This window comes from Manis javanica, chromosome 8 (assembly GCF_040802235.1).
Source record: "Manis javanica isolate MJ-LG chromosome 8, MJ_LKY, whole genome shotgun sequence".
Classification (NCBI taxonomy): domain Eukaryota; kingdom Metazoa; phylum Chordata; class Mammalia; order Pholidota; family Manidae; genus Manis; species Manis javanica.
The window spans coordinates 106,307,968-106,326,390 of NC_133163.1; the positions used below are offsets into that span (position 1 = coordinate 106,307,968).

Here is an 18,423-nt window from a genome sequence, read left to right on the forward strand (position 1 = left end):
TTACACTGGACAACTGTTCTAGAATCGTGCCCTTCTCCTTTTCCTGAGGTGCTCAATTACTTTACTTACATGGAAGCCCCCATAAAATGAGTTCTGCAGAACATGGAACTACATCTGAAAAAATACTTTTAAACAGTTATTCTAAATGATTGTTGCCCTAGACACTGAAGAAGTTGGGTTAGTCAATGAGCCCCACCTATTTCTCCAAACGTCAGTGATATGCTCCGTTTCTCCTAAGAAGAGGTGACGTAGTTTAGGGAGCCTGGGGTAAAATTTAAAATTTGAAATTTTATTCAGAACTCATTCAAACACCTCAAGACAGTAGCAGAATATTCCTCCGAGAACTGGGCTTTCTGGGCCACGTGGCTGCACGGGTCCACGCTGGTGTTGCTGAGAGGGTCCCACAGTGGTGTGGCTGGCCTTGTTCCAACATAGTTGTACTTGAAAGAGAAATCAAGGCAACTTATGGACTAATTGGGGAATTTACTCATGAGTGGCAATGCCAGGGCCCACAGCTGGACTAATGCTAGCCATGCTCAGACAGCTGTTCAGGAAATTCCTGTACCTGGAGGGAGCCACCTAGCCAAAAAGACATGATAGGAAATAAAAGTCCCACTATGTTGAATTAGAAAGCCCAGTGCTGGAAGGTCTGGGCTTGTCAGCTTGGTATGTTTCCATCAAAACCAGGGGTATTTCCAGCCAGGAAGGCTGAGACCTGTCAGGACCATCATTTTAGAAAATGCTGACGGATGGGAGAAAGGCTGCACACCCAAGAACTTCAACACAGAGAAGTATGTCCAGTTTTCCTAGGAACAGAACAGGTCTTCCCCTGCCTCAGTCTGAGAGCCAAGGGGACTTGAGGAAAGGCTAGAACAATAGCCATCCAGAACTTCAAAATGAATCATCAATGCCAAGGAGCAAGACAGAGAAAAAGAATCTACTTATAAATTGGATAAACAGAAACTGAGGAAAACAGAAAGATGTGAGGTGGAAGGTGAGACTTGGAACCTGTAAACATTCTGTAGGATAAATAAACTCCCACAGCTTTTTAGAGTGTAGCAAATTGGCACATACACATGGAAATGCTGGTTAAAATGCAACAAAACATAATTTCTTAATGAACAGCTAAGTTCAAAAGGAAAAAAAAGTTTCAGAATGAAGAGAGACAATTTTAAAGCCACACTGGGTTCAGTCAGAGTTGAACCTCTGATTCATTTCATGATCTAAATAGTTCTTGTCCAAGGTTTTCTTTGGGTGTCCTTGTCTTGTATATTGACCCCTGGCCTTGGGCACAGAGGTTTGGCCCTGTGCCTAGCCCAGGCTCTTGGTTACCCCCTCTGTTCAAGTTCAAAAGCTACATAAAGGACCTCCCTGATCTTCTTGAGACACAAATTCTGGGGGCCCATCCTTAGAGAAAGACCCCTGAAGTATGAAATAAGAAAGGTCTAACCCTCAGCTGGAGAAGTAGTTATTATTGAAGCCTGGAGTTTTTATTTCATAAGAAGATTTTTAACATTTAATTCCAAACTAGGCAGATAGCATATTTCCAGTAGAGAGGAGAGGGGAGAACATATTTTAAAAATAAACCAACCTAATGGAAAGTAGAGAAGAAAAAAGAATTAAAGCTAAAGAATGGTAGATAGGAAACACAATGTAAATGGTAGAAATAAATCCAAATAAATCAATAATCAAAGTACATATAAATATTAATATATTGAATTGCCTAGTAAAAATCAAAGCTTCTCAGGATTTTTGAAAATTCAACCATGTACTGTTTATAAGAAACCTAAAACTTGATGACAGAGAACATTACAGAAACTGTACAAGAAATGTTAATAAATATAAATGAAATGTTACAAGAAAATATACAAGAAAATGTTAATAAAAATTAAACTAATAATATCAATATCAATCTTTAAAACTGTAAAGCAAAAAGATGGTCATTACATAAGGATACAAGGATAACTAGGATAATTTACATTGAAGAAATAATAATTTGGAACCCCAAATATATATATATGTAACATATATGTATTTAGGGAAATACACATATATGTGTGTGTGTGTGTGTATATATATATATATATATATATATATACCCATACATATATGTATATATAACATATATATGTGTGTGTGTGTGTAAATCTATTAATTGTAGTTGTAGAAGATGTAAGCAACATAAATAATCCTACTCCAAAGTTATAAGAAACACATTCTTTCTAACATATGAAGCATTTACAACTGACAGTAATACATCAGAAAGCAAATTTTAAAGAACACCAATGACATTAAATCACATAAAACATGTTCTCTGACAACAATGCAACTTAATTAGAAATCAATAATAGTTACACTGCCCTATCCATTTTAGAAACACCTAAATAATTGTTAAGTGGGAAAAATTAACGTAAATTACTAAATGTTTAGCATTGCTCAAACAAGGAAAACACAGGTACCAAAATGTGTGGTATGTGGTTTAAGCAGTATTTAGAAAGAAATTTAGAGCTTCAAATGTATATAATAGAAGAGAAGGAAGTATATACCTCAAAGGTAAATCAGAACAGAGAAAGCAGAAGGAAAGAAATAATAACAAAAAGAAGAGAAATATATGAAAGGGGAAATAATTAGTAAGAATAAATAGATTCAATACTACCATTTGCAACAACATGGATGGAGCTAGAGAGTATTATGCTCAGTGAAATAAGTCAGGCAGAGAAAGACAAATACCAAATGATTTCCCGTTGGAGTATAACAACGAAGCAAAACAGAAGGAACAAAATAGCAGCAGACTCACAGACTCCAAGAAGGGACTAGCGGTTACCAAAGGGGAGGGGTGAGGGAGGGCAGATGGGAAGGGAGGGAGAAGAGGATTGTGGGGTATCATGATTAGTGCACATGGTGTGTGTGGGGTCATGGGGAAGACAGTGTAGCACAGAGAAGACAAGTAGTGACTCTGTGGCATCTTACTACACTGATGGACAGTGACTACAATGGGGTATGGGGGTTACTCAATAATAAGGGTGAATGTGGTAATGAAATTGTTTTTCTTGTGAAACCTTCATAAGGGTGTATATCAATGATACCTTAATAAAAAAAAAAAAAGAATAAACAGATCCAAAAGTTAGTTCTTTCTGATAAAGCCCAGACAGGCATACTGCCTTTCCCACCTGCCATCTCAGAGAGACCTAGGCTGCTTTTACTTAGGCTACAAGTATTCTCCGGAGGACACATCAGCAAGCCACAAGCCCACCTTTCCCTTGATCCATCCCCTCAAAAGCCTGCCAAAAAACCTGGCCATAAAAAGCCTCTTAGCCTGTAAGAGACACCTTCTTTGTTCCGCTCATCAGAACAGAGATGTCCCTCTCAGGTTTAGCAATAAACCTGCTTAGACTGTTGAGTTCACGTTCCTTCTTTAATTTATACTTTCAGAAAACTATTAGTATAGATAAAACTGACAAAACTGATCAAGAGAAAGAGAAAAAAGTAGTGAAAGAAAGACATGACTACAAATAGTCAAGATTTTTTTAAAAGCACCAGAAAATACAACGAATATCATTACTCTAATAAATTTGAAATTTAGTGATATGGACAATTTTCTAGACATATATACATCACTAAAATTGACTTAAAAAAGTGGCAATCTACATACTTCTTTTTTGGTATCATTAATATACAATTACATAAACAACATTATGGTTACTAGACTCCCCCCATTATCAAGTCCCCACCACATACCCCATTACAGTCACTGTCCATAAGCGCAGTAAGATGCTTTAGAATCACTACTTGTCTTCTCTGTGTTATACTGTCCTCCCCATGCCCCCCCCTACATTATGTGTGCTAATCATAATGCCCCTTTTTCCCCCTTATCCCTCCCTTTCCACCTATCCTCCCCAGTCCCTTTCCCTTTGGTAATTGTTAGTCCATTCTTGGGTTCTGTGAGTCTGCAGCTGTTTTGTTCCTTCAGTTTTTCTTTGTTCTTATACTCCACAGATGAGTGAAGTCATTTGATACTTGTCTTTCTCCGCCTGGCTTATTTCACTGAGCATAATACCCTCTAGCTCCATCCATGTTGTTGCAAATGGTAGGATTTGTTTTCTTCTTCTAGTTGAATACATACTTCTTTATACCCATTAAATGAATTGAATCTGTAAGTTAAAATATTATACCCATTAAAGAAGCACCATGCTAATGAAGTACTTACCCAAAGGTGAGTTTTACCAAATCTTCAAATTTATTTCCTGTACTAGATAAACTTTTCCAGTGAAGACAAAAATAGAAGAGCTTCTTGCTTCATTTTATGAGATAAGTATATTTTTGATATCCAAACTGGACAAATAAAGAAATGAAAATAGTCAGTTATTCTCACTTTTATGCATATGTGCCCAAATATGTTAAAATATTAGCTAACTGAATTAAGCAGTGCATTAAAAATGCCTCATAACTGATAAGTCACAAAGCAAATAAAAGAGGATCTTAATTGTAGAATCTGGGTGGTTGATATATGAGTGTTTATTGTACAGCCCAACTTTTCTGTATGTTTGAAGTTTTTCGTATTAAAACCTTGAGAAGAGTTAAGAAAACCTGTAACTGAAATCCCAAAAAACCTGTCATAACAGAATCCCAAGGACAGCTGAACATTAAAAGTCTATCAGTGTAGTGACTGTAATGGGGTGTGGGAGGTACTTGGTGAAGGGGGGAGCCTAGTAAACATAATGTTCTTCATGTAATTGTAGATTAATGATAATAAAAAAAAGTCTATCAGTGTAATTTATGTCATTAATATAGATGAGCAATTTATAAAAGCATAATATATGAGAAAAAAAGAAAACTACTAGCAATGTGGGAATAGACTGCAACCTCACAATCCTAATAGTGTTGTACGATTGGGTGTGGTTGTGAGAGGCAGAAGGCTCCATACTATATATAGTTTTCTCTCTCTCCTATGTAAAAGATTGGTTAGGTGCCCCAGAATCAAGTTCCTTCTATCATTTTATGTTTTGTATGATGTTTATTCCTAAGGAAACTTCAAATCCGATATATTGCTACAATCACAGTCATCACATCTGTATTCCATGTGGCAGGAAGGAAAAAGGGTAAAGTGGTTATGTTTCCCCTTTAGGGGTACTATACAGTTGGGCTGTACATCCCAATGGCAAGAACTAATTTATGTACCCTCACCTAGTGGAAGGTGGCTGGGAAATGCAGGCCTTTTTTTTGACAGGCATGTCTCCAGATAAAATTTAAAGATTTTACTGAGGCAAAAAGGGAGAACAGATTTTGGGGAGCAGGGGACCAGCAGTGTCTTCCACATGAATCTACCAGAAACTCTAGAAAGCATGGTACTTAGTGGTAAAACTTCAGAAGCATGCTCTTTAGAGTCAGGAACAAATCAAGGATACCTGTTATCACAGCCTCTCTTCAGCAATGCCTAGAGTCCTAGCCAGTGTGATCATTTTTAAAAGAATAGAAATTAGAAAGATGGAAAGAAAACTGTCTTTATTTGCAGACTATAGGATTAATTACAAAGAAATTACAGGAGAATTTGTAGACAAATAACTCAAACAAGTAGGAGAATTTAGCATTCTGGATACATGGTCAGGGTGTAAGAGAAAAAATACACACAAACACTATTTTCTCATTTACAGTAGATACCTAGGCAAAAATCTAATGAAATACATGCAAGACCTATTTGGGGAAATTTACAAATATTACATAAAAAGTGCACTCAAAAAATGATGAGACACCAAGGGACTGAGAGATATAAATGTGTAAATTCAATAGTTCACCCCATGCATTCATAATGGATCTAAAAATCACTGTGATTCCAATCAGAATCCCAACAAGATTTTTCATGGAATTTAACTATCCTACTATAAAGTTTACATGGAAAATTAAAGGAACAAAATTAGCAAAGCGATTTTTGAAAAAGAAAACTAAGGAGTGGAGATTTGCCCTAAAAGGTTATTGTTATTTAAACACTGTGGTATTAGGGCAAACATATAAAAAATAGGCCAAGGGAACAAAATGAAAAAAATGCCAGTACTGACCTATGCATATATGGAAAGTTGGTATGAGACAAAGATAGCTTTACATATAGGGAATAGCAACCATTAGATAAATGGTGCTAAGATGGCCATAGACAGCACTTATACCAGGAAAAGAAATAGATCTCCACTTCTTGTCTTAACAAAAATACATCCCACATAGACTGAAAACTTGTATGTATGGGGGAAATCTTAAAAGTTAAAAAGAAAGTATAGGAGAATGTCTTCTTTACATTTATTTAGGTTTCTTATACAAAACACCCAAAGTGTAATTGGTAACCCTTGAGAATTTGAATATATTAAAATATAAAAATTTAATTAGTCAAAAGACTTAAAAATGTAAGCCACAGACTGGGAGAAGTTAGTTACAATACATATTACTGGGTATTAGTACCCAGAATATAAAAAGATCCCTATAAATCAATAAGGATAAACCAATAATGTGGTAAAAAATTGTCAAAGGTTTCAATAGTTGATCATTGGAGGGAAACTAAATAGCCAAAAAATGTAAGAAAAGATACCTTCAGCAATAAACCCAAATTAAAACCTTAGTGAAGTATTATTTCACACTTAACAGACTGGCAACATTTTACAAGTCTGAGAAAACCAAATGTTGGTAAGAATGTGGACCAAAAAAAAAAAACGTAACATTTAAACAAGGCTGCTGTGAATGTGTATTATTAAAAGCCACACTGGAGAAAAATGTCACAATATCAAATGAAGTTGGTATGCACAAAACCTATGACATGGCAATTCCACTTGTGGGTATATATCCTGAAAAATTCAATGTGCATGTGCCCAAGGAGACATGAAATAGAATGCTTATTGTAGCATTGTTTTTAACAGCAAAAAATTAGAAATAACATAATGGTCAAAAATAGAATTGTGGATAAATAGTGCCAGAGTCACACAATGAAAAACTAATTATTTCATATGTACTAAATATATGAAAACCAGGCGGGAAGGATATATCCTGATTTGGGGGTAGTGATTACCTTTGATCAGAGAGCAAGGGGGATTGGGCAGTGGCTGTTGCAGTTAAAATGTATCTGTAATGCTGAAACAAAACAAAAACCCTAAAGCCATTATGGCAAGATGTCAAGATTGTTTAAATATGTTAAAAACAATGAGCATGGCCCATATGCACAGACTGATAAGGAATGGTTTCCAGGGTATATTGTTAAGGAAAAAAGTAAGCTGTGGAAGAATATGGATAGTGGACTACCATATGTGTAAAAACTAAAGAGGAGGATTAGCTTGTTTGTACTGAATATTTCTGAATGATACAAATAAATTGATAACAATGATAGACTCTAAGGAGGAAGGAGACTGCTGACTGGGGCCAGCAGTGGGAAAGGGAACCTACTTTATGCATATTTTTCTATTTACTATTGGGCTGCTTTTTTTATTACTTGCATAGATTTTCTCAAAAGTAAAAATGAAAGCAAAAAAAAATTCAGTTATTAAAATGATTCCTGCACCAGCAATGCACTTTGAGCCAAAACTACTGTTTTGAGGAATATTTTGCATAAAAATGTAAGTGTGTCATTACATTTGTCATCTTCCCGAATGACTGATTTTTCCTAAAAGACCTTGATAATTAGTTCCTTTTGATCAGTCAACACAGAAATATACACCCTGCCTGCTGCATCTGCTTTAACTGTGCATCTATTTATATGGGATGACTGATACTTTCCCTAATAAATCTTACCATTTCCCCTGCTAAGGAACTGAGTGTTGACTAAACGGTTGATGACACTGGGAGTTATTCCTATACTTCCCACACACAGTAAGACAAATCACTGCAATGCCCAGTTCTTCTATTATAAACACTAAGAGCTTTGGAGCATGTCAGAAAGGGGACAGGGGGACATACAATGCATCCACAGTTTCTCGATTTTCCCACCAGAGTCAGCCTGAGGAAATCTGAGAGCAAAAGCAGGATTTGGAGTTCCTAACTTCAGACATTTTATTTCTATGAGCTAATTTACAATCAAGAAAGTCCCAACACTGCCAAATCTAGAACTCAACTAGCTGAAACAGTGATCTTTCCTAATATTTTACATTGGGTTTTTAAAGCGTTAGGTTTCTTAAAGGCTAATTACCTGAGTAGTAATTTTTAAATCTAGGGTAGGACCACTTTAGTAAACAACACAATTTGAAACAACTGATTCTCACTGCCTTCTGTTGCCGCATGCTAGACCCTTGGGGTCCCATGCCCCAACTGGTGTAAAATGTATGGTTCTGGTTTATACCACTTCATAGGTGTAAGAAGGAAAGAGACACAGAGTAATGGGGGAAAGACAGAAAAGGATCACAGTCATCTCTTTTACATGTCTTTCATTTCACAACCTTTTCTTTCCCATGCCTGCTGGTTTGCTCCCTCGTTTTGTTCCAGAGCCAAAAGACAGGTCAACTTCACTGCTTCTTATCCAAGTTGGCAGGGGCTGTGGCAGCAGGGTGGTAACTCTGCCCGATGTTCTCAAGCTGCAGTTGGGACATGTCCAACAGCAAAGTCACTCGGTAAACACTTCTCTGTTTTCTCTTTTCCTTGAGTTGGCTGGAACATCTCTAGGCTCTAGTACCACCCACTCTTCAAGACAAACCCACAGACCAGAAACTTTACACATCACTCTACCTTAAAACAGTCTTTTGCTGGGTACAAAAATACCATCTACAAACTCATTGATATGTCACATTTTTCAGTAGATGTCTCTTTGATGGTTTATTTTTTTTCTATTTTTATTGCTATTCCTTGTACATCACTTAGTTCAGTCTTCAAGACCCTTATTAAATGTCTGTTTTATGCCTAGCTTTGTCCTGGTGTGGAATGGTGTAGGAAGATAAACAAAAATTGCATATTAATAGTTCCTTATTTTAAGGAGTTTAAAAATTAATTGGAGAGAGGTAAACCAATATGAAACAAATAAAGAATAACTCAAGACAAAATATTTTTAAACAACAAATGCAAGGGATAAATATCAGAGACCTGAAGAAGTTAGAAAATACATTAAGAAAGATAATGGACTGGAGCCAGGTTTTTAAGGAGAGGTGGAGGGCTATGGAGGGCTTTCTAGATGTGACAAGATGGTCAAGACCTCTTAGGCTGATTCAGCAGAACAGATTATGAAACTGTCAGAGACCATCTAAGAAAGCAATTCTGATACCAGAAAATAGGTAAATAATAAAACAAAATGGCAAAGATAGACAAATAAATTAGTTAAGAATTACTTGTCTTGCTACATATAGACTCCCACAGATTTCATGTCATCCACCTTCTGCCTTCATTTTATAGATGAGAACAATGGGGATTAGAACAGTAAAATGATTTCACCATATCAGGTACCAAATTAGTGCCAGAGTGGAAATTCCACTCCAGGGCTTCTGGCTTCCAATGCATCACACTCTGCCTCAAACCACCAGACTATTATGCTCAGATAACTCAAGGCCTATTTGGGACCAGTGACATACCAACTGTAGCAATATGATAAATTCCAAAATAGAGGATGGTAGAAGGGATAAGGCTCAATTTTATACACAGGCACTGGATATTTCTAAATTTTTCTTTTCTTGAATTGCAGTACTTACTGCATGTTTCACCTCTGCTCGACATTCAAAGTCTTTCATAATATGGCTGTGCCTGGCCTTTGACCTTACTTCCACAACACTCCCCACTCAAGAGCCTCTGCTCCAGATGGAAAGGACCATCCACAGTTTCCAGCGTTTGCCAACCTCATTCTCACTTTAACCCGGCCATTGCTCCTGTCACTTCCCCCTTATCTAAGATTTTCTGTGCCTTTTCAACATTGACGGAAACCCAGGGTTTGGTTAGGATCTTCAACCACTTTAACTCTTCTCTATACTCCTACTTAGTTCAATGAAACTCATTTCAATAAAATTTCATGGAGGACCCAGTGTATGCCAGACACTCTTACTAGGCATTCAGAATTTCAAAATAGGTAAGTCATTGGTGCTAAGAGTCTAGAAGGGGAATGTGGACATAAAAACAAAAGGTAGTGACCACCCAGAATCATAAAAATAGGTACAAAAGGCAGAGATAGCACAATCTAGAGGATAGAAAGGGAGAAGACCTCATTGAGAGTGTGATGTCTGAACTAGGATAATGGATAAGTAGGAGCTAAACTGGGGGAAATGGTAGGAAAAGGCTATCCTACGCAGAGAAGCCTGGACATGGAAGTTCATAGCATTGGATAACTTTTCTTTTGCTTTGCTTAGTAAACCATGTTTGGGTTTGGTATCAGGATTTGGGCTGCCTTCAAAACACTGAAGCTCTTCTTCAAATAGAAGAGCAAGGGGAGATAAAGCAAGAGAGGCAATCAGGGGCTCTTCACCAGACTACAGAAGCTGGAACGCATCCTGTAGATTATGCAAAGCACTGAAGCCATTTAAGTCTTTAGTGTTAGGGTGGTTGGTTCAGAGGAATGTGGGCCCCACCTTAGATTTAAGTAATCAAGTAAAGCCAAATGAAGGAAAGTTCTGGTGACAGACTTTGAAAAAAAATGGGTATAATTTCAACAGACTGAAATGAAAGAGAAGTCATTATATCATTGGTGGAGAAACCAAAGCACCATTTAACTGATTGTTCCAGGTATGTTAATTTTTTTCTCCTGAAACACATTACCGAAATTCTTCAAGCAGAGGGATTATTTTTCAAAATTCCTTTCAATAGTTCCAAGTAGCCAGCAGAGCTCTGGATACACACTGGGTGTTTGGTCAATTATCAATGACTTCTTGGGATGTGTCAAAAAAAAAAGAGGAAAGAGAATAAACTTCCTCATATTTGTCCAGGACAGGGGCTTGTTTTTACTCCTAAATCTGTTGCTAAGAATGAAAATTCATAAGGTTTTATAAATCCATATTTGAAATGAAGATGGTGTGTATAATTGGAAGCTTATGCTTGTCTAATAAAGGACAGAAGATTCCAATTAAAGCCAAAATTCCATCTCTAAACAGCCTTTCTCACTGTGTGGGCATCCCAACTGCTAAGTTTATTTAATAGATCAAATTAAATGGATGACTGCTTTTGAAGGGCATCTTAGGGACTCTGGACTTAGCATTGCTTTGATGCATGTTTCCCTAAGCTCACTACTGACAGAGGTATTCAGTCTTATTATCAGAAAGCCAAACCACTTTGAGATATTGGGGAGAGTGATAATGTAATATAAATACTTTATGAAGGACTATATATATATACATGTTATTTATTTTTTCTTAAAGAAGAAGAAAGGGCCCTGGGTTTTACCAGTTCTCTTTCCATGCTCCAAATCTGATCAGGCTCTGAAAAATACCCTGTCAAAAAAAATTTTTAAGTGCAAAGTAATTTTTGAACCATAAAGATAAATGCCCATTTTCTGTGTTCAGCAGTGTTCATATCGCATTACATGTGTCATTTTTAACTCATAAGTGGTGAGATGCTGTCATGTAGGTATGATACTCAAAATAGTTAACAATGGTACAACACGTACACCAACCATTCAGAATGGACCCGAGCAATCTGGATGCACGCCAGCTGTCATCAGACATGCACATATAGGCTCCTTCTCAGCCCTGGTATAGTGGACGTCAAGCAACTTTTGTCCATGCACTTCCTTTCTGGTAACAGCCACACATTTCCTTTGAGAACTGCCCTCCCCATTCCAAGTGATCTTGAAGGAAATGGTCACCATGGGGCTCTATCTTCCCTTGGCCACAGTGTTGACAACATGTGATTTAGATATAATCAGTCAAAATATTCCATTCTTTAGCCATAGTAAGTGATTGAGAAATGGGTATGTGACCCAGTTTAGGCCAAGCAGAGTCCTCCTCAGGACATTTCCTCTGGAGTTGATTCCTAAGATCTCTCCTACTTTGGAGATTGCTAAACTTGAAGGATGTGAACCTGAGGCAGCTGGAGGCCATGTTGCCTTCAAAGAGGATAAATCCTACTGAAAAATGAACCTGAGAGAGAGAGAGAGACAGAGTCCAGTCAACACTGTTTGAACTCTGGAACCAGCCGTGCCTAGAGCCAGCCAGATCTAATAGATGTCTCATTTACTCAAAGATTTTTTGTCTTTCTTTCCTTCCTTCTTTATTTTTTCTTCCTTCCTTTCTTCCTTTCTCACTCTTCTTTCTTTTTCTCTTTTTCTTCTTTACTTAAACTAAATTGAATTGAATTTCTGTCCCTGGCATTCAAATGAGTACTGATTAACAATTATGCCCACATAACAAAATTCTATATAATTTCCATTACACAACGCTGATGAAATCTTGAATTTAATTGAAAACTCTGCTTTTTATTAGATTGTCCTAAGGCTCCAAACCAATACATTATGCAACTAGAAGCTATCATGGGCCCTTAATCAGGAGGATAACAAAATAAAGATGGTGTTTTAGAAAAGTTTGCCTGGCAAGAGATGTGTGGATATAATCAAAACAACATATGCTCATACATGTATCCAGAAATATATATATATTCTCCTTAATTTTCAAAGATGCCAGATGCCATGTCTTTTTGTGTTAGCATAACAAAAAAACTATTATTGCCCATACCTTAAGAATGTTTGGAAATTATTATACATGCTGCCTTTAATTATTTGGAACTGAATCATAGATTTATCATTCATTTATCCTATATGTATATAATAGGACTTGCTATGTGAAATTATTATCTTGGGCTCTAGAGTTAAAAAGATGAATAAAACAATTTATTTGCCCTCCAGGAATTCATATTCTGGTGAGACAGGTAGAACCGTAACTAAATAAATAGTTGGAAAGACGAGAACATTTTCTTCTGCTGGATGTCCCCACTTCCTCAGAGGTGCTATTAACTGAGAGCTGGACACTATGGTGTACAGTAGATGCACACAGCTCCATAAAAGCAGCTCCTAAATATTCCAGCCTAAGCTGCTCAGTGAACCATGTAGTCCTGGATTTTCTAGCATTTCAGGCATAACTCTGATTGCTCTGGTATTCTTTATGTAAAGAAGGAAAATAAAGAGTTAAGTATTGACTCCTTACAAGTGAATGTGATCTTCAGGACATTATTTTGGTTGGCTCATACTTCATATTGTAAATTAAATTTTTATTTAAAAGTTTAATTATGAACAAAATTCTTCAGAGCACAGAGAGGGGACTCACTAAAGTTATGTTTTCAGTCATTGTCAAACCTCTGTTTATTTAGAGCCACTCCTTCCTTAAAGATGCACAGCACTTAGGCCTTTAATGTGGATTCTGTTATTCCTCCAGGCTGTCTCACTTTCCACAATTCCACATTGGAATAACTTAACACATAGCTGGAATTTGCGTACAAATTCCTGGGAGCTAGAGAGACACTGACAAGAATTTCTTGCCCTTTTTTTTCTCATTCCAGTTTCTGCATCTTTCTGTTAGTGTTATTGAGCGTCAGTGGATGATTGGTGTGTTAGAAAAGGAGGAAAAAATGTGTTCCATTCCTTTTCCCTTTCTATTCTAACTGGCTTTAAAATTTTCCATGTGGACTTTCTAATTAAATGTAGTCTAAAATGATTTTCTGCTCCCAAAGTAACTCTTAAAAAGGGGAAAATAAAATGTTTACTGTTAGATTATTTATTATAAACAATTTAGTGCCTGATTTCTAAATCAAGTGATTTGGGGACTAGAAAGCTCTTTAAAAATTATCTAGTCCAAATTCCCCATTCTATAACTATTCAGACAGATTAATTCCTTGCCCAATTCACAGAGCTAGTCAGGGACACAGCCAAAACTAGAACACTAATCTCAGCAAGATTCTCAGCATTGCTCATAAGTTCCCTTTTCTCATAAAGCTGTTACAAATTTTCACCACTGTTTTCATAAACCTTGACTACTACCTCCCCATCACTGTGCCCCCGACTTCACAGAAAATTAAAAACCACTAAGCATGGCTCCGGTTTCCCCTTTGAACTTCCTCATTTCTCATCTCAAAGGAACACCATCATTACTCTTGAAGGGTAATCCTGCCATTGTTATTTGGATCACAAAGAGTTCAGACTCCTCTGATACAGACCTTGTTCTGTTAATTATGTCTTATCATTTTTATGAGGATCCTTTCTCCATTAACCCCTTCTTTTTAGCATATAAACACACTCAAGAACTTGCATTTATGGTGACTTTACACCCCATTCCAGAAACATTCTTTTTTTTCTATTCATCATAACCAAGGAAGATCTCTTCTCACTGTTCCTACATTCTTGCCTACTATTCATGCCTTCAACTTCAAAAATGTGACTTTGACAGTACAATTTGACTGCAAATGCATGGGCAAAGACCATCTATACTCTTTCAGGGCATTTCAATTCCCTCCTTTTGGAAACTCTTTCTTTTGGCTTTCTTATTCTCCTCTTAACCTTTAGTTTCTAAGCTTTTCTCTCATTCATACATTTTATTGATGCTTCACAGGGCCCTCTGCTCTCAGCACGCTTTCCTTCTCATTCTGTACTTTCTCTGGATGAGTCCCACTTATATCCATGATTCAGAACCATACATATTTGTATAATGTACAAACGCTTTCTTTTTTGGTATAATTAATCAACAATTACATGAGGAACATTACGTTTACTAGACTCCCCCATCACCAAGGTCCCCCTGACAAACCCCATTACAGTCACTGTCCATCAGCGTAGTAATATGCCATAGAATCACTACTTGTCTTCTCTGTTGCACAACCCTCCCTGTGCCACACACACACACACTATACATGCTATTTGTAATGCCCCTTCCCCCCCCCCCCCACTTATCCCTCCCTTCCCACCCATCCTCCTCAGTCCCTTTCCCTTTGGTAACTGTTAGTCCATTCTTGGGTTCTGTGTTTCTGCTGTTGTTTTGTTCCTTCAGTTTTTTCTTTGTTCTTATACTCCACATATGAGTGAAATCATTTGGTATTTGTCTTTCTCTGCCTGGCTTACTTCACTGAGCATAATACCCTCCAGCTCCATCCATGTTGTTGCAAATGGAAGGATTTGTTTTCTTCTTATGGCTGACTAATATTCCATTGTGTATATGTATCACATCTTCTTTATCCATTCATCTACTGATGGACACTTAGGTTACTTCCATTTCTTGGCTATTGCAAATAGTGCTGCAATAAACATAGGGGTACATATGTCTTTTTAAAACTGGGCTGCTGCATTCTTAAGGTAAATTCCTAGAAGTGGAATTCCTGGGTCAAATGGTATTTCTATTTTGAGCTTTTTGAGGAACTTCCATACTGCTTTCCACAATGGTTGAACTAATTTACATTCCCACCAGGAGTGTTAGGAGGGTTCCTGTTTCTCCACAACCTTGCCAACATTTGTTGTTGTTTGTCTTTTGGATGGTGGCGACATTGTGGTTTTAATTTGCATTTCTATGATAACAAGCGATGTGGAGCATCTTTTCATGTGTTGGCTGGCCATCTGAGTTTCTTCTTTGGAGAACTGTCTGTTCAGCTCTTCTGCCCATTTTTCAATTGGATTTTTTGCTTTTTATTTATTGAGGTAGGTGAGCTCTTTATATATTTTTAATGCCAACCCTTTATCATATCTGTCATTTATGAATATATTCTCTCATACTGTAGGATGCCTTTTTGTTCTCTTAGTGGTGTCCTTTGCTGTACAGAAGCTTTTCAGCTTGACATAGAACCACTTACTCATTTTCGCTTTTGTTTCCCTTGCCCGGGGAGATATGTTCATGAGGAAGTCACTCATGTTTATGTCCAAGAGATTATTGCCTATGTATTTTTCTAAGAGTTTTATGGTTTCATGACTTACATTCAGGTCTTTGATCCATTTCGAATTTACTTTTGTGTATGGGGTTAGACAGTGACCCAGTTTCATTCTCTTACATGTAGCTGTCCAGTTTTGCCAACATCAGCTGTTGAAGAGACTGTCATTTCCCCATTGTATGTCCATGGCGCCTTTATCATATATTAATTGACTGTATATGTTTGGGTTAATATCTGGACTCTCTATTCTGTTCCACTGGTCTGTGGCTCTGTTCTTGTGCCAGTACCAAATTGTTTTGATTACTGTGGCTTTGTAGTACAGCTTGAAGTTGGGAAGTGAGATGCTGCCTGCTTTATTCTTCCTTCTCAGAAATGCTTTGCTTATTCAGGGTCTTTGGTGGTTCCATATGAATTTTAGAACTATTTGTGCCAGTTTATTGAAGAACATTGTTGGTATTTTGGTAGGCATTGCATTGAATCTCTAGATTGCTTTAGGCAGGATGGCCATTTTGACAATATTAATTCTTCCTACCCAAGAGCATGGAATGACTTTCCATTTGTTAGTGTCCCCTTTAATTTCCCTAAAGAGTGTCTTGTAGTTTTCAGGGTATAGGTCTTTCACTTCCTTGGTTAGGTTTATTTCTAGGTATTTTATTCTTTTTGATACAATTGTGAATGGAATTGTTTTCCTGATTTCTCTTTCTGTTAATTCATCATTAGTGTATAGGAAAGCAACAGATTTCTGTGTATTAATTTTGTATCCTGCAACTTTGCTGAATTCAGATATCATTTCTAGTAGTTTTGGAGTGGAGTCTTTAGGGTTTTTTATGTACAATATCATGTCCTCTGCAAATAGTGACAGTTTGACTTCCTCTTTACCAATCTGGTTGCCTTGTATTTCTTTGTTTTGTCTCATTGCCATGGCTAGGACCTCCAGTACTATATTGAATAACAGTGGGGAGAGTCGGCATCCCTGTCTTGTTCCCAATCTTAGAGGAAAAGCTTTCAGCTTCTCACTGTTAACTATGATGTTGGCTGTGGGTTTATCATATATGGCCTTTATTATGTTGAGGTATTTGCCCTCTATACCCATTTTGTTGAGAGTTTTTATCATGAATGGATGTTGAATTTTGTTGAATGCTTTTTCAGCATCTATGGAAATGATCATGTGGTTTCTGTCCTTCTTTTTGTTGATGTGGTGGATGATGTTGATGGATTTTCAAATGTTGTACCATCCTTGCATCCCTGAGATAAATCCCACTTGATCATGGTGTATGATCCTCTTGATGTATTTTTGAATTCTGTTTGCTAATATTTTGTTGAGTATTTTTGCATATATGTTCATCAGGGATATTGGTCTGTAATTTTCTTTTTTTGTGGTATCTTTGCCTGGTTTGGGTATTAGAGTGATGCTGGCTTCATAGAATGAGTTTGGAAGTCTTCCCTCCTCTTCTATTTTTTGGAAAACTTTAAATAGAATGGGTGTTATGTCTTCTCTATATGTCTGATAAAATTCAGCGGTGAATCCATCTGGATCAGGGGTTTTGTTCTTGGGTAGTTTTTGATTACCGATTCAATTTCTTTGCTGAAGTGGTCTGTTTAGATTTTCTGTTTCTTCCTTGGTCAGTCTTGGAAGGTTGTATTTTTCTAGGAAGTTGTCCATTTCTTCTAGGTTTTCCAGCTTGTTAGCATATAGATTTTCATAGCATTCTCTAATAACTTTTTATATTTCTGTGAGGTTCGTTGTGATTTTTCCTTTCTCATTTCTGATTCTGTTGATGTGTGTAGATTCTCTTTTTCTCTTAATAAGTCTGGCAAGGGGCTTATCTATTTTGTTTATTTTCTCAAAGAACCAGCTCTTGGTTTCATTTATTTTTTTCTATTATTTTATTATTCTCAATTTTATTTATTTTTTCTCTGATATTTATTATGACCCTCCTTCTGCTGATGTTGGGCCTCATTTGTTCCTCTTTTTCCAGTTTCAATTATTGTGACTTTAGAGTATTCATTTGAGATTGTTCTTACTTCTTTAAATAGGCCTGGATTGCAATATACATTCCTCTTAGAACTGCCTTCGCTGCGTCCCACAGAAGTTGGGGCTTTGTGCTGTCAGTGTCATTTGTCTCCATGTATTGCTTGATCTCTGTTTTAATTTGGTCATTGATCCATTGATTATTTAGAAACATGTTGTTAAGCCTCCATGTGTTTGTGAGCCTTTTTGCTTTCTTTGTACAATTTATTTCTAGTTTTATGCCTTTGTGGTCTGAGAAGTTGGTTGGTATAATTTCAATCTTTTGGAATTTACTGAGGCTCTTTTTGTGGCCTAGTATGTGGTCTATTCTAGAGAATGTTCCATGTGCACTTGAGAACAATGTGTATCCTGCTGCTTTTGGGTGTAGAGTTCTGTAGATGTCTCTTAAGTCCATCTGTTCTAGTGTGTTGTTCAGTGCCTCTGTGTCTTTACTTATTTTCTGTCTGGTAGATCTGTCCTTTGGAGTGAGTGGTGTGTTGAAGTCTCCTGGAATGAATGCATTGCATTCCATTTCCTCTTTTATTTCTGTTAGTATTTATTTCACATGTGTTGGTGCTCCTGTATTGGGTGCATATATATTTATAATGGTTATATCCTCTTGTTGGGCTGACCCCTTTATCATT

At 36.9% G+C, this 18,423-nt stretch overlaps 1 protein-coding gene and 1 long non-coding RNA gene across 6 annotated transcripts in view; one reads left to right on the top strand and one right to left on the bottom strand.

The window, feature by feature from the left end:
- ZNF280D (zinc finger protein 280D) overlaps positions 1-18,423 on the bottom strand; it is a 296,039-nt gene that overhangs the window by 217,227 nt on the left and 60,389 nt on the right. For both annotated transcript variants that reach the window (XM_037020971.2, XM_037020969.2), the window contains exon 2: positions 4,208-4,332. The gene's annotated coding sequence lies outside the window, so the exon portion shown is untranslated. The remainder of the gene's footprint in view (positions 1-4,207; positions 4,333-18,423) is intronic.
- LOC108407909 (uncharacterized) overlaps positions 1-18,423 on the top strand; it is a 120,333-nt gene that overhangs the window by 92,484 nt on the left and 9,426 nt on the right. The gene's annotated exons all lie outside the window — the stretch shown is intronic.